The sequence below is a fragment of the Thermobia domestica genome, chromosome 15 (genome assembly GCF_964235325.1).
Source record: "Thermobia domestica chromosome 15, izTheDome1.hap1.1, whole genome shotgun sequence".
NCBI classification, from domain to species: domain Eukaryota; kingdom Metazoa; phylum Arthropoda; class Insecta; order Zygentoma; family Lepismatidae; genus Thermobia; species Thermobia domestica.
Genome location: NC_137468.1, coordinates 42,845,599 through 42,873,200, shown reverse-complemented (window position 1 = coordinate 42,873,200; position 27,602 = coordinate 42,845,599). Strand labels below are relative to the sequence as shown.

At 37.6% G+C, this 27,602-nt stretch overlaps 2 protein-coding genes across 4 annotated transcripts in view; one reads left to right on the top strand and one right to left on the bottom strand.

The window, feature by feature from the left end:
- Window positions 1-3,734, bottom strand: part of LOC145671008 (sugar transporter SWEET1-like) — a 109,125-nt gene extending 105,391 nt beyond the window's left edge. Inside the window, exon 1 of one of the 2 annotated variants that reach the window (XM_081739646.1) lies at window positions 3,575-3,734. The gene's annotated coding sequence lies outside the window, so the exon portion shown is untranslated. Of the gene's footprint in view, window positions 1-3,264; window positions 3,493-3,574 lie in introns of those variants that run through there. The other variant, XM_081739647.1, reaches the window with a different exon arrangement.
- LOC145671006 (uncharacterized) overlaps window positions 1-27,602 on the top strand; it is a 152,719-nt gene that overhangs the window by 966 nt on the left and 124,151 nt on the right. The gene's annotated exons all lie outside the window — the stretch shown is intronic.

Below are 27,602 nucleotides of genomic sequence, written 5' to 3'. Positions count from 1 at the left end.
TACTCAATAGAAGTACTGAACATACGAGCGTTGTCTGAATCGAAGTCGGTTGTTGGGATCGAATGGCACATCTCCCAATAGGGTACATTAAGGTAATAAAGGGAGAGAAGAACAGGAATAAGAGATGTAGGCCGTAAAATTATACTAATAGTTTACATATTCTGATTCAAACATCCCAGGAAAGAGATTTTAGTTTAACTATTCTTTCAAATTACTTTTAAACCTTCGTAAATAATTTCATAGAAATACATATAAAATGTTATCCTAACAATAAATTAAAATAACGTTCAAGCTATAGGGCCTACATATATATGGCTATACCGGTACATGGGTATATGATAAGGAGCAATCCTCATTAGCTGATAGATTCCAAGTAAACGAAAAGCATAGAAAATCGGTTTCTCAATAGGAGAAGCGTCAGGGCCGGATTCACCCATTTGGAAGCCCGGGGCTAAAAAAAAGTTGCTCACATTCATATTCGATTTTTATTAGGAATTGCCAAAAACAAATTGGATTTGGATAATAAAAGGTCAAGTGAACGTAATTTGTAAGACAAAATATACGTGGATATATATTGAACGCTGAAAGAAAAATGTGACACAAAATGCTAATCAATGCTTAGTAACAGGATGCGAAACAGATAATGGAACAAATATACCTCCCATTAATATTCGGTTTCGATAACGCCAACGGTGTTTACTCGTTTCTGTACTCTGTAGAGGGCGTGGTATGGTGACAAGACATGTACTGCAGATGACGGCAGAAGAGAGGTCATGGCAGAGGTGCATGAACAGCACTGAACGTTGTGAATCAAACAGGTTACATTGACTGTGGCGAATATGGGTTGAAAAGGTAGAAATACAAGTTTCTAGCAGCGGCAATTGGTGATCTATCATCATGTGAAAGGGCGTAAATAACCGTACCTAAGTAAAGTTAATAGAAGAAAAGATTTAATTTCGCACGAGAACACGTGGGTAAGTAGGCAGACTGGTGGGAGAACGTCTGAACCAAACACTTCAAATTTACTTTCGTCCACGAATAAGACTTACAAACTTACCCACATGTTCTCGTGCGAAATTAAATCTTTTCTTCTATTGACTTTACTTACGCACGTTTTCTTACTTAGTACTCTACCATGAAACACGGAATATCCCAACACTGCCGATTGTTTCTGCGATAACGTTCTTGCCTAACTCGGAGTTTAGGGATGCCGCAATACTCACTGCAATTAGCCTGGGGTTGTTCTTAATTTAGCGAAGAATAGTACGTTCGTCATTATCTGACAATGTCCTGGGCTGCCCGATTTGTGGTATGGATTCTATTCTATTTTCATTCTTATACATCTTGACAATGTCTCTAACGGTATTCTTGGGGATGCGTAATATTTAAGCTATTTTAGCGTATTCACACCCTTTCGCATGATGACAGATTACCAATTGCCGCTGCTCGAAACTTGTATTTTTACCTTTTCAACCCATATTCGCCACAGTCCATGTAACCTGTTTGATTCACAACGTTTAGTGCTGCTTATGCACCTCTGCCATGACCTCTTTTCTGCTGTCATCTGCAGTACATGTCTTGTCACCATATCACGCCCTCTACATAGTACAAAACAGGGACGGATTCAGGACCGACTTCTGGGGGGGGGGTTGTCTCACTGCTACTTTTAAGGGCTCCTAACTTTGGGATAGGTTTTATGTATATATACAAAATAAGAAAGTATCCTCTTCTGGAAGGGGGGCAATCGCCCCGATCGCCCCCCCCCGGATCCGCCCCTGGTACAAAAACGAGTAAACACTGTTGACGTTATCTAAACCGAATATTAATGGGAGGTATATTTGGTCCATTATCTGTTTCGCATCCTATTACGAAGCATTGATTAGCATTTTGTGTCACATTTTTCCTGTCAGTGTTCAATATGTATTCACGTATCTTTTGATTTACTAATTATTTTTACTTGACCGTTTATTATCCAAATCCAATTTGTTTTTTGGCAATTCCTAATAAAACCGAAAATTAATGTGAGCGGCTGCGTGTGGTCTCTGCTGACTTCGCCTGATACATTTCTGTGAAAGTACAAGAGGAAAGTTAAGGGACCTATGTTTAATATTTTTGGTCATATTTTATATTATGATGAAGATTGCATCTTTTATAATTCTTTTTTAGACAGCCAGTTGCGCTTTTGATCAGTACTGGATGCCCCCATCCACCTAGAGACCCGGGTCTACAGTCTTACCAAGCCCCTCCCCCCTTAATCCGGCCCTGAGAAGCTTCATTTCAGATTTTGCTTCAGGGAAAAGGGGCAATTTCTCCACATATATAATTAACGTCCCACAATTATGACGTTCAGGCTAAGGGAGACGATGATTTAAAAAAGTAAATGATGGTACAATTGGTAGAATGAGAAAGTGGGAGTACCCTGAGAAAACCCACGAGCACCCAGATGCTGTCCACAGAAGTTTACTTGGCTGGGGATCGAACCAACACCAGAGGTAACTTCACTACCTCTGAGCCACTGTGCCATTCAATATTTTATTATACTATTGATTAAATTTATCTAGAACTCAGGAGGGGCAACAACCCCGTACCTCTTAAATGACGCCAGGCTGCGGTGGCTCAGTGGCAGAGCTGAGTTGATTTTTAGTTTCAGCGTCCCTTTCAGCAGCGAGGCTATATTAGACGTGGACCTACTGATTAACGTGTAATCCGAACCACATGAGCTCCCGCCGTGAATCGAACCCGGGTCTCCCACTCTAACTCAGTGGCAGAGCGTTCAACTCTGGTGTATGGGATCCTTGGTTCGATTCCAGTTCGCGCCAAGTGAGATTTGTGGTGGACAAACACTGTGTGCGTGGGTTTTCTCGGGATTCTTCCGTTTCCTCCCATTTTCCTAATTCCATCATCATCACCGTCTCCTTTAATCTAGCCGGCATAAACGTGGGACGTAAAACTTAAAAGGTTTCATTTCATTTCTCTTCAATGACGCCCCATTCTATAGAATTCATGTAAATAAGCATTAGAAGTATTTGCTTTTTATTGTTCCTTCGTGCACTCGCTTGTAGTAATGTCAAGCAGACACGCGCTCATAGGAAGCTGTTATTTAACCTTTCATTCAAAGGATTTCAGTTACGTGCAGTTACGTAACTACTTATAGCGATCAAGATAACATTGCGAACACATTGCAGCATCATACTAAAAGCCTCGCCTATTGATAAAGACAAAAAAAAGAAAAGAAAAGAAAAACGATAGAAACTCTTACATTACCTGCTGTCTGTGTAATATAACAAACACTAAATTTGTTCCCAAATAAACAACCGTACAGTCTTTCAGAATCGAACACTGCGAAATATTTTATGCTTCACTGGAAAGACGTTTTATTCAACCTGTGCTGATGGTGACTTGAAAAAATATCAGTTCTGATTATCATAATCAGACAACGAAGGCACAATTCCTATCATTAAATGGGTTTTATACTTGCTATATCATTGTTTAAATGTTTAACATTCTTGATAAGGAAATCTTTTAAAAAATGCTTGTTAACGTTTCATGCGAACTATCTTTTAAAACTTCCTACCTCATGTAAGTCTTCTTAGTCAGCTGTTATACTGTATTTGTTGGAATTATTACGAAGAGAATCTTTAAGTAGTTTATACTTTCACTACTCTAAAGAGGAAACATGTGTTTTTCACGTCACAGTGGAGTCACCCAGCCGCCGTCTTGTTTTTATTGGTTGCAGACGACCTTACGCAATACACAGTGCTGCCAACTACCGGTCAGCATGCATATAGTTGAGTACACAGACAAGAGTGGTTTGTTTCTCTTCTCGTTAGGCATAAATTAGTTACTACTAACAGTCTCTTACAGAAATGGCGAGAATGGAAACATGCTTTCTTCCAGAAATTTTTGTCCGGGGAGCGGACAAAGTCAAGTTATGAGGAAGAAGGGGGGGCGGGATGCTTTGGGACACTTATTTTAACTCCGATGGTAACTTCTTTCTTAAAAAAAATGAAGAAAGGGGAATCGAGAGTCGGTTGACAAATCAAAAGGGGCATAACTCCTAGAAATTCTACCTGGAAGAAATTTCGGCTAGGAGGGAGGAGAACTTCAAAATGTTCGGTTTAAATATCAATGTTACAATATTATTTTATTCGTATCTTTCAATTCACATACTTTTTTTCAGCACAGATACTCTATGGGATGTGTGGGAAGCACGGTGGCTCAGTGGTAGAGCGTTCACCTCTGTTGTGAGGTCTCCCTCGTTCGATTCCCGGACATGTAAGTTTATTCTGGAGATATAGTAGTTCAGTGCTTACCTCGGGAGCGTGAGGTATCTGGTTCTAACCCTGACTAAGTAGATTTGCGATAGAAAACACCGTGTTTGTGGGTTTTCTCGGGGTACTACCGTTTCCTTTTACAATCTCACTCCACAATATCTTCATCACCATTCAGTTCTTGGCATACTCGTGGGATGTTAAACTGAAAAGTTTCATTTTGCAAGATTCTGGTGGACAACAGTGTGTCTGTGGGATTTTCAGTGTTCCCCGTTTCCTCGCACATTCTCATTCCACTCTTTGATAATCATTCACTTTCATATGTAATTCGGCTTTAGTTTAGGCGGCATAATCATGAAACGTTAAATATATATTTTATATGATATTGATTCTACACAATAAGGTGCGACCCAATTTATTTTTGTAAATACTGTCACGAGACGAGACAATGTTGCCCGTAACATAAGAAGCGCTTTTTAAAATTTGAGACGAGACGAGGAAAATGAGAATTCTCGTCTCGTTTTCAAGACAAGAAATTTCTCGAATTTCGTGGGCAACTTTAGCTCACTCAAGTTTTAGATCCCAAACACGATTTTAATGATACGTGATTGAAAGTATAAAAACAATAAATTGGTAAAGTGATTGTTCGAACACAATGAAAACAATCTAAAGATGCACGAGCAAGGGCGCCGATTTCTCTGTAAATTGGGATGGGGGGGGGGAGCGCATTCAAATGCAGAAAGCATATATAAGGATTTTAAAACAAATTACATTCAAATTATGACAAATATTGTCAGTAAGAGGGCCCACATGAGCTTTGGTGGAGGCTCGGACCCCCTCGGCCCCTCCCGGGATCGGCGCCCTTGTGCACGAGTCATTATAAAATATACTTCGATGATAAATATAATTTAAATATTATTATATCAAATCATTCATGGACTTTTTGTGACATGGTAGGATTTTGATAATTTCTAGATGAATCATAGAAAATAATGAAGGTATACATTTTGTACTTAAATTTACATGAGAGGATAAAAAAATTCGAGAATAGACGACAAAAATTTTACAAGCTGAGAACAAATTTTTCAACAATAGAAAATAATTCAATATGTCCCACGATTATGCCCTTTAGGCTAAGAAAAACGATGATTGAAGCAAGTAAATGATAGAACAATTGGTGGAATGAGAAAGTAGGAGGATATGAGAGTACCCCCAGAAAACCCACGGATACAATGTTATTCACCACAAAATTATTTGGCCGGGGATCGAACCATTGACTCCACACACCAGAGGTAAACGCTCTACCAGTGAGCCACCGTGTCTCCCTTTCTGACAATAGAGACGAGACTACACTTGTCCAAAATTTACAAGGTGAGACGAGAGAATTTCTTTTCTCGTCTCGACTCGTTTTATGTGCAACACTTTTAACCACTACCAGCATCAATTACCCGCTTCGCTGGGTTAAATTTAAAAAAAAATAGTAGTATGTTCCGTTAATGTCACTTTTTATTATTACTAAAGCTCTCTCTGATATCAGTCATTTTCGATCATTTTTATATTTCTCCATCCTTCTCCTTCCCCATATTGCATGGCTGATTTTCGCATCGGAAGTGTCACTGTCCATCACAGCGACCCTGAGAACTACGGATTCGGCATTAATATCGGCCATTTTCAATGATTTTTGTATATCCCTTCCCTCATGTTGCAAGGCATGGCATCGAAAGTGTCTCTGTTCATCTCAGCGACCCCGAAAAGTCTGACTTCGACACTGATATTGTTAATTTTTTATAATTTCTTTGGATCTCCTACCTCTCCTTCCCCAAGTTGCCGGCTGAATTTGGATTTAGACGGAATCACAAGTCTTACTGTTCATTTTCGCGACCCCGAAAACTTTGAATTCTACACTAATATTGGTTATCTTTTCAAAAATCATTTTTATGTATCTTCCCTCTCCCCTCCCTCTAGTTGCGGAGTTGAATTGCGATGTAGATGGGATTGGAAGTGTCATTGTTCAACACAGCGACCTCGACAGTAATATCGGTCATTTTTGATCATTTTTTACATATCTCCCCCTCCCCTTCCCCCAAGTTGCGAAGGTCAATTTGGACGTAAACAGGATCGGAAGTATCACTGTTCATCTCAACGACTAAGGAAACTATGGATTCGACACTAATATTGGTCATTTTTGATCATTTTATGTTCTCCTCTCTCCCTCTCCTCCAAGTTGTGGGACTGAATTTGTATTTAAACGGGATCGCAAGTGTCACTGTTCATCTCGGCTACCCCGAAAACTATGGATTCGACACTAATATTGGTCATTTTAAATCATTTGTATGTATCTCCTCCTCCCCTCTCCCAAGTTGCGGGACTGAAATTTCATTTAAACTGCAACGAAAGTGTCATTGTGCTTAGACATCCCGAAAATTATAGATTAGACACTAATATTGGTCATTTTCGATCATTTTTAAATATCTGCCCTCCTTCCCCTCCCCTACATTGCACCGTCAAAGTGATATGATAAAAAAAAAAAGCATGCCAGGTCTAAACATCATCTATGTTGAAAATTTGATTGAGATTAGTCGGGTGGTTTAAGAGTGATGACGTCTCAAAGACAATCACTTTCATTTTCATTTTTAAAATATATTTCTCCCTTTTTTCCTTCCCGACGTTCCACCGTCAAAGTGAAATGACGAAAACATTCCAGGCCCAGACCTTACTTATGTTGAAAGTTTGATCGAGATCGGTCGGGTGGTTCAAGAGTTATTAAGTTTTATCCATTTTTATATATTTCCCCTCCTCCCCTAAGTCCTACTGTCAAAATAAAATGATAAAAAAAACTTCCTAGATTCGAACCTTATCTATGTTGAAAGTTTGATTGAGATCGGTGAGGTGGTTCAAAAGCTATTAACTCATGAACATAGTCGCTTTTATTTTTATAAATATTGATCTTTGTATATCTCCTCCTCCTTCCGCTCCCCTACGTTGCTACGTCAAAGTGAAATGATAAAAAAACATCCCATGCTCGAACCTCATTTATGTGAAAAAGTCGATCAAGATTGGTCTTTGGTTTAAGAGTTATTAAGTTTTATTTATTTTTTATATCTTCCCCTCCTCCTCTCCTAAGTTGCACCATCAAAGTGATTAGTTAAAAACACTCCTAGGCTGGAAATTCATGAATGTTGAAAATATTATCGAGATCGGTCGGGTGATTCCAGAGATTAAGAATCATAAACATAGTTCCTTTTAATTTTATAATAAAGATTGGCAATTGAAGCGGGTTTTCCTGCAGATAATGCAAAATCACAAAAATGCATAGCTGTATTTTTCTATAAATTAAAAAATTGGAGACTATTTTTTTTCCATATTCTGCCTCCCTTGTGAATCCAATGAACATGTGAATACATGCTTGCTTCTTTCAGATAATAACCTACAATGACATAATACAAATAGTTTTGACGGCCATCCATTTTGTAAGTATAGAAATTAAGCATCTATTTAGAGACCTTAAGCATGTAAAAAAGTTACAGATGGCTCAGTGGTAAGCGAGCATTAGTGACAGGAAGTATCCTGATTTGAACCACTTGAATGCGAAGTGGTCTAACTGTAAAATTGAAAATTTCCGGTACTGAAATTTGAAATGTAACGTATCATAATCACCTCATGGGGGGGGGGGGGCACAGTGGCTTACAGGTAGAGCGTTTACCTCTGCTGCGTGAGGTTCCTGGTTCGACCTCCGGCCAAGTAAGTTTATGATGCACAACATCCTGTCCATTTGTTTTCTCAGGGTACTCATGTTTCCTCCCACTTTTTCATTCCAACAATTCTCCCATCATCATTCACTTGTTTTAATCATCGTGTCCCTTAGCCTAACGGGCATAATCATGGGAAGTTAAACTGAAATATTTCATTTCATTTTTTGAACACTTCATATTCTGTTATCTTGTCAAATGTCAACCAGAACCGTAACTATGAAGTTTATGCTTCACAATTTTTTTTTTTTTAAAGGTACCCATCTATAGAAGTGAATGAAAGCATTGGTTCATTTTTTTTTCATTTTTTGTAGTCAGGTCACTTGGCATCCAAGCGGCGCATTTAATCCAAACTGTGAATCGCTTTGTGGTTGTCCTGTTTCCTCGCACATTCTCATTCCACAAATTATTTCATAATCATTTATTAGTACTTAATCATCTACTTTAATCACCAGGTTGGATGATTTCAGTTCATGTTTTTCTCTATTTAAGGTAGACCCAAAATTTGATGGCATATTACTCGGGAACAACAAGCCTACATACCATAAATTTCACAAAGTTATATAGGAGATCAATGTGCAACCACTATGCAAAGTTTGATACAGCCTAGACCAATTCGATTCAAGTTCATTTTGTCTTTCATTTCAAAATGTGATGCAACATTTGATGACCCATTGTTCGGAAATCAAGAAACATGCACAGCATAATAGGAGGGGTGAATTTTCTTTAGGGGGAAGCGAAGAGCTGGGAGTAAATTACGATATTTTCGATATTTTGTATTATATTCTTGTTTTTGCTTTGAAATAAACTGAAATATTAATGGTATAATTTTGATGATTTCCTCCTCATCCTCCCCATCCTCTCTATTTTTTTTTTTTAACCGAATTTCTATAATAGGGAAAAGTCTTCTATTAAATGTATTGTACCGACTCCTAAATTGTACTTTTGTGACTCTCCTTAAACAACCTATATGATAGTCCTACCATCTGCCTGTTAAATACTGCTGTAGTGTATTTGCACGATGCATATATCAAAATGCGTCACTGTATGAGCTGTAGTTACAGATGGTGATCAGAAAAATGGAAACACCTGTAGTTGGCAACACGTCAGATGTATGGGTTAGAAGTGGTGTCGTGGCGCCCGCAGCGCCGGACCGCTGGTGGTAGTGTGTTAGGTCGGTCTTCATACTACGTCAGGCGCAGTGGAACAGCAGTGTCCAGTGGCTGCAGCAGACGGAGGTAGTGTAAAATGGGAGACACCTCAGATTTTCAAAGAGGGCAAACTGTTGGTGCGCGGTTATGTGGAGTAAGTGTGACGGCAGTGGCTACTGTGTTAGATGTGTCGCGTGGGACAGTGTCGAAGGTGATGACGGCCTACACAACACACGGGAAAACCACATCGGGGAAGCGGAACAGTGGGCGGAAGAAAATCATGAGTGACAGGTCACGCCGGGTATTAAAGCGCATTGTCACGCAGAACCGTCGTGCCACTGCGGAGCAAGTGACGGAGAAACTCAATCAGCACCTACCCACCCTGTTTCGACAATGACAGTCCGCCGCGAATTACATGACATGAACTTACGGGGTCGTGTTGCACGGGCCAAACCGCTCATCAGGGACCATAACTCTTTCGCACGCCGCAAATGGTGCCCCGACCATGCAACTTGGACCGTTGAGGATTGGAAACGTGTGATATGGTCGGATGAGTCATCCTTCACCCTATTCCCAACCACGGTCCGAGTTTATGTGTGGAGAACGCCCAAAGAAGCTTATGATCTGCAGTGTCTCCGCCCATCTGTGAAACATGGCGGCGGCTCGGTGATGCTGTGGGCCGCCATATCATGGTTTTCATTGGGTCCTGTGGTCACACTTAGCGGACGAATCACTGCCAAGGATTATGTCGCAATTTTAATAGACCACTTGCATCCTATGGTCCGGATGTTGTTCCCGAACAATGACGCCATCTTCCGGGATAATAATGCACCCATTCACACAGCTGGCGTTGTTGCAGCGTGGTTTGAGAAACATCGGGATGAAGTTCAACACCTCCCCTGGTCCGCCCAATCCCCAGATCTCAACATAATTGAACATCTGTGGTCCGTCTTGGAAACACGACTCCGGCGACAATTTCCACCTCCATCCTCTCTCACAGAACTGGCCGATTCCCTGCACGAGGAATGGTGTAAAATTCCACTTGCTACCATTCACGACCTCTATGCCTCCATCCCACGTCGCATCAAGGATGTTCTGAAGGCGAAAGGTGTCCCGACACCATATTAATCTGGTAAGTTGCAATTTCGTTCAGGTGTTTCCATTTTTTTTATCACCATCTGTAGTTCAAAATACACGTTGAGACGTTTTCACTGTTCTTGATCTTATTTTCTGTAAGGAACTTTAAAGATCCTACGTAACACAAAGTATGCACAAATACTATGTTATACACAGGTCAAAGATTCCCTATTTAGTTGTCAGTAGACTAACATGCTTATTATAAAAAATCAGATATTCAACAGTTGAAAAAATGAACGAGAGAGAACGAAAAAGCGAGTTTTCGTAATTGCTCCGAAACGTTTTCCCTAAATTGTGCCAGCACAATTGAGAATACTAAATTATTGAAGTGGCATATGTTGTATTAAATTTTCCTTTGCTTTTTCTGTTTTGTTTTGTTTAATGTTTAAGAATAAATAATGTTTTTTTCTTTTTCTTTTTCTGCTTTGTTTTGTTTAATGTTTAAAATAAATAATGTTTTTTTTCCTTTACTCCTTTCTATATTCATCCTGTCTGTCTGTCCATCCTGAAAATAAAAAGTACGAACGAGGATTTACGTTCTCCCATATCTTATGTTCATCTCAGTGAGATCTAATTATTGACTGGCATTTGTTTTCTCTTTGGACTTCTTTTTTCTTCATTAATATGATAGTATAGGACAAGGTTCTCAACGTGGGCGTTCTTGTTTCCAAAGAGGGCGCTGGAACGAAGAGGGGCGATAGACTATTGAGAGGGCGGCGTTTGAAATTTCATGATTTTTCCTTACTATTGGACGAAAACCATTACGCATTTTACAAATTCATCAAAAGTTTACGCTTTCTTAGAAATAATAATAATAACTATTAATATTGTTTCCCAATCAACAGTGAAAGGCTTAATAATTCTGAGGAATAAAAAAATCTGTTAAACCAGTATTTTTCAATAACGAGCGTTCTTAGGCTGCTTTGTCCAAGTTTTACGTTCAGCGTTGTGCTTGGGTGGATTGACTTAACATGATGGGAGCGCTCAGAACAATCACATTCATCCAAGGAGGCACTAGGCACGAAAAGGGTGAGGAACACTAGTGTAGAGTATAGTGTTTGATATCCCTTTGAAGACCAAGAAAGTCTTTGAAGTACAGTTAAACGTGAAACTCAAATCACATGAAGACCCACCGAGAATCGAATCCGCACTAAAATCAAGAATGATAACATTTGACCCACAAGCGAGTTGTAAAAGTATTAATTGTCTACAACATGTAATTAATTTGTTTATTGACGCGAAGAAAGTATTTGCTCTGAACAAATATCATATATGTTGATATGAAAAATGAGGTTAACTTGATAACCAGTCATATAGCGACCTTATTCAATAATCGAAGGTCGGTCTAATAAAATGAGGAAAGAAGAATACGTAGATGCTCAGATCGCAAAGGCAATTCTTTGTAGCAAATGAAGGATGAAAGTTTTAATACATTAGATTAGGGTTAAGAATTAGATTTCTCGGCTTTCGGCATCTATGACCGTGTTAGCCCGCCAGGTATGAGGAATGACGTCACACTGTCCGGAGAATTGGAGAACACGAAAGGAATGGGGATAACCATAACCATTCCGTGAAGTATCATCCCGTCATTTGCCAGGGGGTAAATGAGGAAAACTTCACTCAGAACTGCTGTCCTGAAAAAGATGTTATACTTTTTCGACCTGGTGTCGCGCTACCAGGAATTGACCTCGCTACCGCTCTCACGAAAGGCAAGTTCTAATAAATATAACTTATTAAATAAATTCCTCTTTACTAGGGATGGCCAATTCCGGAATTTTTACTTTCCGGAATCCAGAATGTAAAATCGGAAAAAATCCGGAATTCGGAAAATTCCAGATTTCGGAATAATTCCGGAATGATCTAATTTCCGGATAACTGATTTTTTTCTGGATTTCGGAATTTTTCCGAATCCCGGATTTTTTTACGGAATCTGGAAAGTGAAATTTCCGAAAGTGAAAGTAAATTTGCGGAATCTGGATTTCGGAAATTTCTGACCATCCTTACTCTTTACCATATGTGTATGTGGTGGGAGAGGTACACTCTGCACCCGTGTTATTCCAAAATATTTTACTTAGAGCCTTCGTTGCAAGGTGGTCCCGGGTTCGATTCCCGGTAGGAAAGCACAAACATTGAATTTCAGAATCATCATCACTGTCGTTAATCACCCGACTCCTTTAGCTTAAAGTGCCATAACCGTGGGGTATTAAACAAACAAAAAATAATAAGTTTAATTTATTTTATTTAGACACAAGTGTAATATGCACATCCATTTTTAAAATTCTTAATCTGATTTTCACTTTTTTCTGTCCAAAATTGCCCCTTAAATTATTCTCGTACTCATTGCACAATTTTCAGTAAGAAAGAAATGAAACACCATTAACAAGATTCTTCGCAATGGTGATCTAATATACACTGATCTCAATTAATGAATTATTTATCTGACTTGAACCTGTACTATTGTCGGAACCATTGCATGAAGTGCCTACATTTGTCACTTATTAAAATAAATAAATAAATAAATAAATAAATAAAAGACGTTCAACAAAGTTTGGTTCAGATGGATTTAGAAACATTTTGTACACGTATTGAGCATTCTATTTGCAAAATTCTATTCCCAGATGCCGATTGCTCTCTTTCATATGTGACAAAAAAGTTACATTTTGTGGCCAGGGACGTACGCAGGGGGAGACCTGGGGGTCCGGACCCCCCCCCGAAATTTCGACTTTTTTAAAATTTAGCCTAATTTTAGGGGCAATTTTAGGAATTTTAATATAAAATACCTTCATATTTAGTTTGGACCCCCCCCCCCGAAATAAATTCCTGGGTACGCTACTGTTTGTGGCGTATGCAAAATGGAGTTTGTAGTCTAAACCTTCTACGAGCAAGGTATTATGGGAAGATATGTGCAAAGTCAAGCTTGTCCTAAACGGCTATGCAATTGAGCGCTTGAAGAATTTTTGCGTAAGCAACTGGATACAGTTAATATGGAATAAAAGAGAGGATATACTACTTACGTAAGATAATGTGCCTCATTATCGTCCAGCCATGAATGTAGTCATGAAAGTCTGTCCCTGAACCTTTCGGCAAATGCTCTGAGAATAGTTAAAGTAAGATTATTGGATTGTTATATTTGGAAGAAAAAAATGTTGAAATTCAACTGACAGCTGATTTTCTTCAAAATCGATTGTCATCCTTCACGGATTCCATTGCAATATCTTCTGACTACAGCCTTCATGAATTATGGAGGATGTACGATGGTACGTCGTTTCTTTCTTTGAATTAAGAACATATAGACCAATGGCCAAGGGGGTGATAACTCCTCCCCCAATGGGGAATTTTTGCCACTATATTAGAAATGTTCCTCAGGGTCCTTAGAATCAAAAACTAGTTGTTGGTCAACATATAAGTGCAACATCTGGGTACTGGGCCCCTTAACTCTTTAGCATCCGTATATATTTACAGACATCGATGGGATCTCTTTAAATGACCGTAGATCAAACCGGTAGTGCAACACTGGAACAAGTTATACCTCGATCGATTAGGTATGTTTCTTCCATAAACAATTCCAGCTCGACGATCTGGTACAAGTTATGCCATCTCATTTCGGCTGCTATGAAATTTACTTCTTGAATCTGTAACAATAGTGATTCATCTTCCTATCGAATAGGTGTTCCTTGAATGGCACGTTCAGCTATTCTAGTGACACACGTCACTAGATTTTCTCATGAAACATCCTTTGCCTTTTTTCGTGATCCCAATTAGCTCTATTTCTGACAAAATACTCACTGCTTCTTTTTAAACAGGATGTCCACTGCATACTGTCGTATAGCAGTACGCTCCAAATATGGTGAATTATCCACTAAGTGTACAATTTCAACCCACACATGGTTCAGCAGACTGACTTATCAACCGTGATCATTTTGTGAAACTTCGGTAGTCACAATGATAGACCGTGTTTTGTTTGTATCGTATTCTGTATGGAATTTGGATGCAGATTGATGTTAAGCGGCGCAGTTTTGCAGTGTCACTCTCTTGCCACAGTTCTTTGACCTGAGAGTTTCTGTGGAAGCTTTCTTCAATGAAATTTGTCGTCCTCACGTCAGTTTTCTGCGTAGTGTATTACACACAATTTTCGATTTTTCACTACAACAATCCCTTTTCTTGTTGCAATTGTCGTCTGACTGGCTTCTTTTTGTTTACCATTCTTCCTCAGAATAACTGAGAACACGTGGATTTCAGGGCAAATGTGCTACTATTATCAACTTAGACAAACAAGATCACAAAGAATATATCAATTTGTTTAATATCACGGCAATTAAAAAACTACATATTACATACTACTATATTAAGTGCGATTATCTGTGTGCACATGTGATAAGAATACATGCTCTACGAAATAACTTCGATCATGTGGTTCGGATTCCACGTTAATCAGTAGGTCCACGTCTCATATAGCCTTGCTGCTGAAAGGGACGCTAAACCAAAATCAACTCAACTCAAATAACTTCGAGACTTTTTTGATAACTTCATATACCAGCAGACATGTTTGGAAGTTGTATTCATTGTAGAATACCAGAACAGCAAGTATTTGCAAAAGAACATAATGTAACCGTACAACAGTAAAATTATTGCTTTGAAATATTTTCTATTATACCATGGACCAACAAACCATAAAACCTTCCTGGAGGATTTCTCGGTACTGGGAATCTGTAATAATATAACAAATGAGAAAATGAACTAGTATAATTTGTAGGCCTATCACTTGTTTTCTATAGAAAAATAAAACGGAACATTGACACAGTCATACTGGTACTTAAATGAAAATCAATTATTATGAACCCTACGAAGATTACAAAATACATATTTCCTCTGATGCTATCTGATGGATCAAGACGAAAGTTTCAGTTTAAGTTGAATATAAAACAGAACACATAAATACATTTTATTATTCATCTAGTTTGCAGAGTTGCCACGTAATAACTAAAAGAATCGCGAGAAGGGACTTTTTAAGGAAAATTTTCTTAAATATCCCTCAATTATTTTTCCTTTGTACTCAGAAATGTCTCGTTCATTACGTAAACTGAAAGCCTATACTCTTACAAATCGATCGAGGCATCATAAATTGTTTCAGTGTTGCGCTGACGATCGGAACATTGACACAAAGTCGTACTCGTACTTCCATGAAAATCTATTATTATGAACTCTGTGGAAACTATGAAAAACATATTTCTTATGCTACTATTTGATGGATCAAGATGAAATTTTCAGTTTAAGTTGAACATAAAATAGGACTCATATATACATTTAATTATTGACCCAGTTTGCAGTGTTGCCACGTAATAACTAAAACAATCCCGTGAAGGGACGTTTTTAAGGGAAAATTTCTTAAATATCCCTCAATTAGTTTTCCTTGGTTGACAGAAATGTCATTAGGTAAACTGAAAGCCTACACTCTTACAAATCGATCGAGGTATAAGTTGTTCTAGTGTTACACTAACGATCTGATCTACGGTCATTTAAAAAGATCCCATTGATGTCTGTAAATATTCATGAGTGCTAGAGGGTTAAGGGCCCCAGGACCAAGGTATTGCACTTATATCTTGACCAACAACTAGTTTTTGGTTCTAAGTACCCTAAAGAACATTTCTAATATAATGGCAAAAGTTTCCTATTGGAGCAGGGGGAGTTATTGCCCCCTTGGCCCTTGGTCTAATAGTAAAGAAGTAGAAAAATGCTTCCATTACTATTCATCATGTATTGTGTATAACTAAAAATCGATGGGACAATTTTGAAGGTTCCAGCCATTAAAATGTCTTTAATGAGATCAAGCCTACCAACGTATAAAGTAAAATAAGTTTTTTAAAATCATCTTTCGTCTGATAAGAGCGACGAATTCTATGTGACCATGTTGATTGATGTTTTCACAACTGTGAGGAATTCGGCAAATCTTGAAACACCAGCCTTAGGTATTACAGACGAACACGTAACACAACACTAACAAACGTGAACTTTGTGTTGGACAAATACCGTGCGCATGGGTTTTCTCAGGGCTTTCCCGTTTCCTCACACTTTCTTCATTCTATCATTTCATTCATTTCTCATCCTCACCGTCTCCTCTAGCCTAGCCGGCATAAGAGTGGGACGTAAAACTCAAAGATTTTATTTCACACCACTAACAAACTTCAAGGCTCTGTGTATGTATCCTCAGTTTATCACTACACATTTTACGTATTGCAACTACACTGATATTTCAATTATACGATAACACACATATATGGTGTCTTCCCACTTGCGTACATTCCCATTTGCGTACATGTCAAAATCCTTCCCAGTTGCGTACAAGTGCCAGATGGAAAGAAATGTCATGATTTGAAAGCGAGATAAGAATTCCCATTTGCGTACAGGTTCAATAGTTGGCGCTGTTTCTGTGATTTTTTGTTAGTTTTTGAGCAGAGGGGGATATGGAATCTAGGCAATAACTAAATACATATTGTGTTATGTGCACAATAAACTCGTAACAGCTTGCAAGCAATGTGATTTAACTTCTTAGTCTCTAAAAATAACTTTGGACTTTTATTGCAAGCAAAAGTAGGCTTCTTTGCAAGAGCGTTACAATACCGATTATAGAGACAAGTAAAAGAAAACCGTTGGCTATATATGATGGATATCAATATACTGTAGGTGACATAGGATTAATAAGGAAAATGTAAGAAGTTGGTTATGCATTAACGAAAAAAGGGAATTGTGTCGGGGCCGAATGCAGACACAAGGTGAAAATGTACTTTGTTTATCTAATCATGTTTGTACGGGTGACACAGTTTCGACTGAAGCGAAGATGTCACTATACACTGCCAAGAAACGTGTTCGTGAAGAAGATGTACGTACCTGTTTCGAAAATATACATGGAAGAAACTGCTGATTTATGTGGGCAGACTGATTTGAAATATTAACAAAAGTACCTTCATTTACGTCTGTCAAAAGTTCTCTTTATCGAAAAAGACAAAAGGTTAGATGATCAGCAACTAATTGGTCACATGCCAAAGTTATAGTTTTATCAGATAACCTTTTAAAGATGGATGATGGTTCCAATTTCTTGCTATTTGACGATGGAGAAGAAGAAAGACTAATAACGTTTGCTAGCAAGAAAGGGAGAGAGGTTCTACAACTTACACGACCTTCTTCGTTAATGGCACGTTTAAAAGATGCAGCAAACTTTTCTCCCAAATTTTTGTAATTCATGCAGATGTTGGAAGTTCAATGGAGGAAACTAATGTGATTCCAGTGGATTTTGGCCTTCTCCCGAACAAGAGAAAGCATATATATGAAAGGTTTTTTTCACTAATAAAGAAAGAAGTCTCGAATTGGAATCCTGAAGTTGTTATGCTGGATTTCGAGGAAGCAGTGATAAATTCGACAATTTTCCCTTCGGCTTACATAAGTGGATGCATTTCACTTTAACCAGTGTCTTTGGCGTAAAATACGGGATTTGGGCTTGGTTACGGACTACAAAAATATGATGATATAATACTTCACATTCGAATGTGTGCGTCATTAGCTCTTCTTCCGTTAGAAATGGTCGACAGTGGTTGGCTGTGTATTCAAGAAGATAACCTATCATTCCCTAAGCTCGAACAGTTCTATGACTATTTCGTTGACCAGTGGATAGAAAATTCTACAGTCCTAGTAAGCATGTAGAACTGTCATGAAAAACGCCATAGAACAAATAATACCGCAGAGGATTGGGATAACAGATTAAATACTCTGCTAAACGAGCAAAATCCTCATGTCATCGAAGTAGTCCGTTTTAGAAGTCAGGACAAGTGACTCTGCTTACGACAGAAAGTACCTCAACTTGCAAGGTAAAAGAAGAAAGTATATGTAAAGCTCGGAAAAAAAAGATAATTTTGATGTTTCACAAGATGTTAGAATATATATATACAGTACAACCCCTCAAATCCGAACTAATTGGGGCTGAAGCCTGTTCGGATTTCGGGGGGTTCGGATTACCCGGAAAATAATATTACGTACTTATTTCGTCACTGAATTGGCGGCTGACTTCGAATTGCCTCCGCTGGAAGATTTTCTAATCTTCGATAGTTAAAGATAACTGACTTCAAGTGAAAAATCAGTGTTTGTTTAATCTTGTGTTGTAATTTTTCGTGTGAATCGTAATCCAGTTAACCTAAAATGATTTCATTGTTTTGGATTTTTTGAAATACGTAAGTAGACGTAAACTATTTCCTATTTTATCTAAACTTTACTGTATTTTATAACATTTTGAATAAGCATTAAGTCTAAAAATGTTAAAACCTTAAAAAAACTAAATTTGTGTGATTAAATCTATTTTTTTCATTTTCCAGCTGTAGTTATTTTTTTTCCTGAGAACGTGTTCGGATTTGCCGGGTTTTCGGATTTCCGGGGTTCGGATTTGAGGGGTTGTACTGTATATATATATATATATATATATATATATATATATATATATATATATATATATATATATATATATATATATATATATATATACAGAGTGTTAATAAACTATATCGACAAATCGTAAGAGGTGATTCCTCATATCAAAATAAGAAAAAAGTTCATATGGACCTATGGCAAAAAGGGCATAGTTTCAGAGCTAAGGTTGTCCAAAATCGCGAAAAAGCTAAATTTCAACAGGCCCTATTTCGAATTTCAGAAGCTGTGAAGGGTGGTCCTTTTCAGCGTAAAGGAAACCATGCATACACAATCCAAAAATGCATATTTCATCAATTTTCAATAGATGTACAGGGTATTCTCTACAGGGTGTAGTTCTCAGATATGCTCTTAATAGAGTTTTCAGATATGCCTTGTTTTCAAGGAGGGTCTAAAGTAGGCAGAAGTTAAGCCTTGACAAAATTGGTTATCCAATACTTTGGAGGGAAGTCGGAAGTGTTAGGAACCGGCAGCTCCATGTTTTTTTGTGTTCGGCATAACGTGTGATGCGATGTATTTCTTCACGGTATATTTCACGTTTTCTTCATTTATAAGCATGCGTTTTCCCGAGTACGAGAGACTGTGCTGCTGACGATCCTTAACACTTCCGACATCGCGCCAAAGGATTCTGTGTTGACTGCTATCAAGGCTTATCGTTTGCCTACTTTGGACCAACAATAAAGTCAGAGCATATCTCAAAATTCGATTGATGGCATGTCTGGGAATTTCACTCTGCAGGGAATAATCCGTACACCCTTGAACATTAATGATATATGCATTTTTGGACTGCGTATGCATGACTACGCTGATAAGGACCACATAAACAGTTTTCCAAATTCGAAATAGGGCCTCTTAAAATTTGTCTTTTTCGCGATTTTGGACAGCCCTAGCTCTGAAACTATGCACTTTTTGCAATAGATCCATATGAACTTTTTTTTCTTATTTTTATGATCCATATGAAACGAAAGACTTAGACATAGAAAACAAATTTAGATAAGACAATCTGTGAACAGAAGACGTAAGTCAGAATTTCATCCAACTGTCAACAATGTATATTGGAAGTTTCAATGATAAACTAAGCCAGCGTTTCTCAACCACTGTGTTGCGACACATTAGTGTGTCGCGAATATATGTCAAGTGAGTCGCGAGATTTTTAATATCTTCTAAAATCTTCCGCAAAGAAATTATCTTTAGAACAAAATAAAAAAATAATCGCCAATCGACTTATATTTCTTACGATAATATTTCTTTCTCATATTTCTGCTTAGTAGTCATAAGTTTCTTTTATGTTAATATGTTTCTATTCAAGAGTCTTACGTAATTTGCTTGTGAGATTTGCATCTCATAGTCGTTCCATATATATATTTTAAAGTATTGTATGTAGTTTTATGTGTTTGCTTTTGTGCATCTAGAATAAAAAATCACATGCAGGGGTGTCGCGAAAGTTTAAAATGTATTTTGGTGTGCCTCAAAGGAACAAAGGTTGTGAAACGCTGAACTAAATAACTGTTTTGTTCCTTAATTTATTACAGTGCCTTTTTATGTTAATTTCCGGAAAACAAAATGATGTGACTAGCCCTATTGTTTTAACTTATCGAAATAGACAAGGATTATAATGTACCAGCCTATGTTTTTTTTTTTCTCTTGTAGACCAACTATTTAGAACCAAAAACGAAACTTTGAAACCTTGTACTTTCATTGCCATCGTAAGTGACGATACTTCATTTTCCCAAGATCAAGATTGAATGAAATTGCTAAACAAAGATGTTCATAATTTCTGCTGCAATGAGCCTCCTAGTTTTTCAGATCAACTATGGAGCTACGTAGTTAATTTAATAAACAAAGAAAGGATAATTGCCGTATTGGTTTTCTCTAAAGAAAACGAAGAAGAAGAAGAAGAAGAAGCACCACGCTTGAGATACGACTCGGAACAAAATCTTTAACCATTTCATGTTTCCTGAATATTTAACCATTAAATAAAACATGCCAAACCACAGAAGATCAGATAATTTGGGGCCAAGAAAATGTTATCTCGTAACATGACAAACATACAACAAGGTCACTAAAAAAAAAAATTAAAAAAAAACTGATCAAGCATAAAAAGTTATCGTCTCGGAAGAATGCATTTACCAAGAGAGGTTTTCACGCATCTTTAGATAAAGAGGTAATTAGCAGAAAGAAAATGTATTACTTAATGATAGTGAAGGAAAACCATATTGAAAATTAAAAGGATATTATTACCTGATCGGAAGAATAGAACCGTACTTCAAGGCCATGCAGCTTTTAAAAGGTTCATAATCCTAGCTAAAATACCCGTTCTTTGCACAGAAAGAAAAAATGAAAATGAAATCTTTAGTTTTACGTCCCACGATTATGCCGGTTAGACTAAAGGAGATGGTGATCATGAGAAATGAATGAAATGGTGGAATGAAGAAAGTGGGAGGAAACGGGAGAACCCCGAGAAAACCCACGAGCACGGTGTTTGTCCACCACAAAGTCCACACGGCGCGAGCTAGGATCGAATCAGGGATCCCAAGCACCGGAGGTGAACGCTCTATACCACTGAGCCCCCCCGCACAGAAAGAATAGGATAATGTAAAAATGTTTGAAAGCCAACTTGACGCACCTTTTTATATCTTAGGATGCGTGTTTGAATTAAATGAAACGATAAAAACTCTTCTCCAGACAAGTGTTATATTCAAATATTCAATTTAAATATTTCACTTCAAACATTTCCTCACGTTCGCCATTTAATGACTACAAAATGAGAAATTGAGATATTTTAGAAGTTGCCTTTCCTCTTCAGTAGCCGAATTTTCGCAAATACTGGATTACGTGTCCATTTTTTTAGACTTCCAAACTATGCTATGCGTAATGCTGTTTCTAGACAGCCAAAGAAAGCTTGAACAAGACCTTTCAATATCTCAAATTTACACGATCAAAGGAATATGGTTTAAGACACTTGAACAAGAGTCTCGAATGAACTTAAAACAATTTTTACACGATAATAGAGGTATTGAATTATGTTTTATATACTTGTTGATAGGTGGTAGTCCAAAACAAGTGACCCAAACTATGAAAACGAATGAAAGCGAAACTGCGAACTGATTTAGTTCCGACCTGTTCATGAATATCTATAATATTAGCTTTTTTTCTAACTTTCAGCAGGCATTTAGAATTTAATAGATTATATTAAATCATTTAGAAAACAGGTCAATTGATTTTGTAGCAACGCCATCGAATTTCACTAAGTATTTTGTCCCTTTTACATTAAATGCGGGTTAGGTTGCCTTACGTTAAAAGAGTAACGTGCTGCTTAGATATAAAATCCCCAACAGCATAATTACATAGCAGGCATATACCTATGATGTTCCCTCAGGTACATGGGAATGTGTCCAGTATGTGCCTTATGTACCTCTGAGAGGAAAATCACATGGATGGCTAGTGATAGACACAGTCTATGTCCACCCCTAGGCACATGCCTGACATATACGTACCTGGGGAACGCGCTTAGTATATTCCAGGTATGTTCCCCATGTCGTAAGCGTCAATGAACCACAAACTTACTCCCCTAAAATGTGTTAAATCGCCTATATGCGTAATGTGTTTCCATTCAGATGAATCTAAAGAAACACTTTAAACAAGTAAAAAAAAAAAAAAAAAAACGTACCTCAGGAAGGGCGCGAACCACCAACCTGTACGTTACTAGCCGCTAATTGTTTCGACTTGGCCACGAAGGCGATGAAAAGAACGTCATTTGTAGAGGGATAAATTGTTGAGATATTTTGAATTTGTCTAGTCAGAGTGGTCCTTTAACCGCGTATAGTCGACGATAACCGTTTGGGATCAGCTAAAATCTGCTCACCATGTAATTTTATAACAAAATGACGGGTGTATATTTACTTTATTTCATGGTTCTTCCACATTTACTTTCAAATGATCGACGATATTTGCAATCTAATAAAGTTGTTGCGTTTGTTGTTTCTAGTACACAATCGCTTAGAAAAAGAAGCAACACATGCATCAAATGTGGGGGATGAATTTGGAACACCTTAATGGCGCATGTCTAGCACATCTTGTGCTGTTAGGGTATCTGAAGCAGTATGTACCTAAATGACGTAGCTAGAACATGACAGATATATGTCCCAAGTAACGACATAAAAACAAATGACTGTTAGAGTTCGAAACTGAGCCAGGTATGTATATAAATGCTGTATTTGTGGTACATAATTGCAAATATCAATTAGGTGTAACAAGTACTTAAAACTGTAGGTAGCTAAAGTACATATTTAGCACATGAATATCATATGTGCCAAGTGTGGGGTACCTAAAAGTAGCTGGGGCACCTAAATGGCACATGCCTAGCACATCTTGTGCTGTTAGGGATCATTTCCTGGACTACCTTAAAATAACTTCTGAGATACTACGTGTGAATTTCGTGATAAAATAATTGCATATATTATAAAAGGATAATATGTAATCATTTTATATAGTACTTCAGTTTGCGGGAATATTATCAATCTGAACGTAATTATTTGTTATTATCCCATATTAGTAACAGTACAAAACGTCTTATTAAAGCAAGAAAAGTCATATACACATATATTTTATTTGATGGACTCTTCTTTCTTAATCTATGCCCAATATTCTTGTATTAAATTCTCAAATAAGGCGTTTGTCCGATATTAACGGACAATAGAAAAACTTCCGTGGATCCCTTTAGTACAGCCCGAGCGGTCCCGGGTTCGATTCCCGTGGGGACATTCGATCGAAAATGTATATAAACTTTTTCAGGCCGGCCATACTAAATGAAGTTTTTTCCTGGGTTTTCCTCATTGTTTAGCTTATATCTTTATTGATGCTCAAAACGATCGTTTATGTCTAGAATTTTGTAAACTAAATTCATATCAGGCTCTGCTTACACGGTGGCTCAGCGGTAGAGGGCTTACTTCCGGTGCATCTGGTTCCTGGTTTGATTCCCGGCCAAGTAAGTTTGTGGTGAACAACACCGTGTCAGTGGTTTTCCTCTTATTTCCTCCCAAATTCTCATTCCAACAATTCTTCCATTATCATTCACTTCCCTTAAGAGTATTTGCACACGTCCCCGGCAATGCCGGATCCGGCACCGACAATGCCGGAACCGGAACCGGGGCTGCTTTGCACACGCAGCCGGCAAAACCGGAGCCGGATCCGGCAATGTCGGTGCCGGCGCTGCTTTGCACACACATCCCGGTAATGCCGGTGCCGAAAGGTAGTTTGAGTTTGAACGTGAAGGAGAGAACATGAGTCCGTTTTATACATTATATGAAAAGCTGCGTACATATGATTCGAATTTTTTTTTATTAATTACTTTCGCATGTCTAAACAAACGTTCGATTTCTTAGTACAACGAATTAGTAATCATATTCAGCGCTGTTCAGATTTTTTTTTTTTTTTTTTTTTTTTTTTTTTGCAAGAGCCGTGTAATATTACAGACTGACTTGAATAAATGGAAGGGTTGTTCAATATCTGAGAAATAGCTCAATGCAAAGAACAAGGTTAATTGTATTACGTCAATCAAGTGACGTAGGAGCATTAACGTCTAAATCCCCAAATATCTTTTCTTTAGTACACAAAGGTATATTTGCTCTTTGTGTGTGTGGATGTGTGCGCACGAGGTATATGGCCTTCTTTTGGTTTCTTTCTCTTTTTTTCACTTTTGTTGCCATAATTTTAACATCTATTTAAATTTCTCAAAATTGAAACATGCTGAGATCAAGCTATTTAAAATAATAATAATAATAATAATAATAATAATAATAATAATAATAATAATAATAATAATAATAATAATAATAAGCTCTACAAAGGCAATATTGCGGCTGCCTATTCACTCAGTATACAATCGTTCTATGGAACAAATACCAGACAAGACAGAGTACATATTTTTATTATGATCTATAAGGTAAAACAGTATGCAACCACAAGAATAGAAATTTTCTTGTTCTGTTTGTGCATTTTCAGTTCTTTCTGTAGCTGTGTTGTAGTTTTTATTTACTTTAATTTTATTTACAACCATTGTTATGCTTGAAAATGCCTACTTCTACGATTATGATGGATATTTATAACGTACATACTGGGTTGCATAATTAACAGGATAAGCACTGGACAACTATCCTAGATTCATAATTTCTTCGTATCTCCATTTTGTTCATTTCCGCCAAGTTGATTTTTTAAAAATTATGACCATATATACTAAGACATATTCTCTATCAAAACGAATCCAACGACCCCTTTGTTTAAATCGTTTAAGTAAGTTTCAGCTGTAGAAGATAACAAATTAATATACATACATACATGTGTGAAACTCACTTTACGCGTTGCCGTAGTTGGATAATTCAAACAAGATCCGAATTTCCCTTGCTGAGAATTTATGTAAATAGCAAGCCACTATATCTGTGGTACCTCACAGCCATTTTTATTATTTCATTCTTCATTATATATTCATATGATGTGAAAAAAGAAAATAACAAAAAACCTGAAGTAAACAAAAAATCCAAGTAGTAGTCCCCGACGTATATTGAGCCGAGTCAGCAAAAATTTTTGTGACGTCATAGGTCAAAGGTCAATGACCTTGGCCCGGGGTCAATGACCTAGGGGTACCTAGGACCACCCCCTCTAAATTTTGGCAGGGGTACCTTGGCCCACCCCTTAAATTTTGGCAGGGGTACATAGGACCACCCCCCTTAAATTTTGGAAATTGCCAAATCTAAAAATTTGGTATGGTAGCCTAGGACCATAATATGTACCTCTATCAGTATTCGGGGTCTATGTCGTTCCCTTTCATGGGTAAAAAATTGCCAAAAATTGAAATTTCGGGGGTTTTTGACCTAATTTATCCCCTTTGATGAGGTGTTATTACCTTATATAGTTATATGGGCGTATACAGGGGTTCATTACCTTTCATAAGACATGGGTATATTAATGCACCCATTGAGAAATTTGGGAGGGGTACCTTGACCCACCCCTTCATTTTTAGAAATTGCCCAATTTAAACATTTGGTATAATAGTATAGAACCCTAGTATGTATCACTATAAATTTGGGTGGTCCACCTTGTTCCCTTTCATGGGTACAAAATTACCAAATTTTAGTACAACCACGTGTTTGGTCTTTTCACCTAATTTATCGCGTTTGATGAGGTGTTATTACCCTATATGGTTATATGGGCGTATACAGGGGTCCATTACCTTTCATAAGACATGTGTATATTAATGCACCCCTTTAAAAATTTGGGAGGGGTACCTTGGCCCACTCCTTCATTTTTAGAAATTGCCCAATTTAAACATTTGGTATTATAGTACAGGACCCTAATATGTATTATGATAAATTTGGATGGTCCACCTCGTTTCCTTTTAGGGGTACCAAATTGCCAAAATATAAACGTAAGCAATACGTTATACCACGTGTTTGGTTTTTGGCTCAATTTATCCCCTTTGATGAGGTGTTATTACCTTATATGGTTATATGGTCATGTATAGGGGTCCATTACCTTTCATAAGACATGGGTATATTAATGCACCCCCGGGAGGGGTACCATGGCCCACCCCTTAAATTTTGGAAATTGACCAATTTCAACATTGGGTATTATAGTATTGGACCCTAACATGTATTATGATAAATTTGGGTGGTCCACCTCATTTCCTTTTAGGGGTACAAAATTGCCAAAATATAAACGTAAGCAATACGTTGTACCACGTGTTTGGTTTTCGACCTAATTTATCTCCTTGGATGTGGTCCTATTACCTTATATGATTATATGGTCATGTATAGGGGTCCATTCCTTTCATAAGACATAGGTACATTTGTGCACCCCTTGAAAATTTTGGCAGGGGTACATAGGACCACCCCCTTAAATTTTGGAAATTGCCAAATCTAAAAATTTGGTATGGTAGCCTAGGACCTTAGTATGTACCTCTATCAGTATTGGGTGTCTATGTCGTTCCCTTTCATGGGTAAAAAATTGCCAAAAATTCAAATTTCGGTGTTTTTTGACCTAATTTATCCCCTTGGATGAGGTGTTATTACCTTATATAGTTATATGGGCGTATACAGGGGTCCATTACCTTTCATAAGATATGGGTATATTTGTGCACTCCTTTAAAAATTTGGGAGGGGTACCTTGGCCCACCCCTTAAATTTTGGAAATTGACCAATTTAAACATTGGGTATTATAGCACAGGACCCTAATATGTATCGTGATAAATTTGGGCGGTCCACCTCATTCCCTTCTAGGGGTACAAAATTGCCAAAACTATAAACGTAAGCAATACGTTATACCACGTGTTTGGTTTTTGGTCGATTTTATTCCCTTTGATGATGTGTTATTATCCTATATAGTTATATGGTCATGTATAGGGGTCCATTACCTTTCATAAGATATGGGTATATTCGTGCACTCCTTTAAAAATTTGGGAGGGGTACTTTGGCCCACCCCTTAAATTTTGGAAATTGCCCAATTTAAACATTTGGTATTATAGTACCGGATCCTAACATGTATTATGATAAATTTGGATGGTCCACCTCGTTTCCTTCTAGGGGTACAAAATTGTCAAAATATAAACGTAAGCAATACGTTGTACCACGTGTTTGGTCTTTTGACCCAATTTATCCTCTTGGATGAGGTTCTATTACCTTATATGGTTATATGGTTATGTATAGGGGTCTATTCCCTATCATAAGACATAGGTACATTTGTGCACTCCTTTAAAAATTTGGGAGGGGTACTTTGGCCCACCCCTTAAATTTTAGAAATTGCTCATTTTATATATTTGGTATTATAGTACT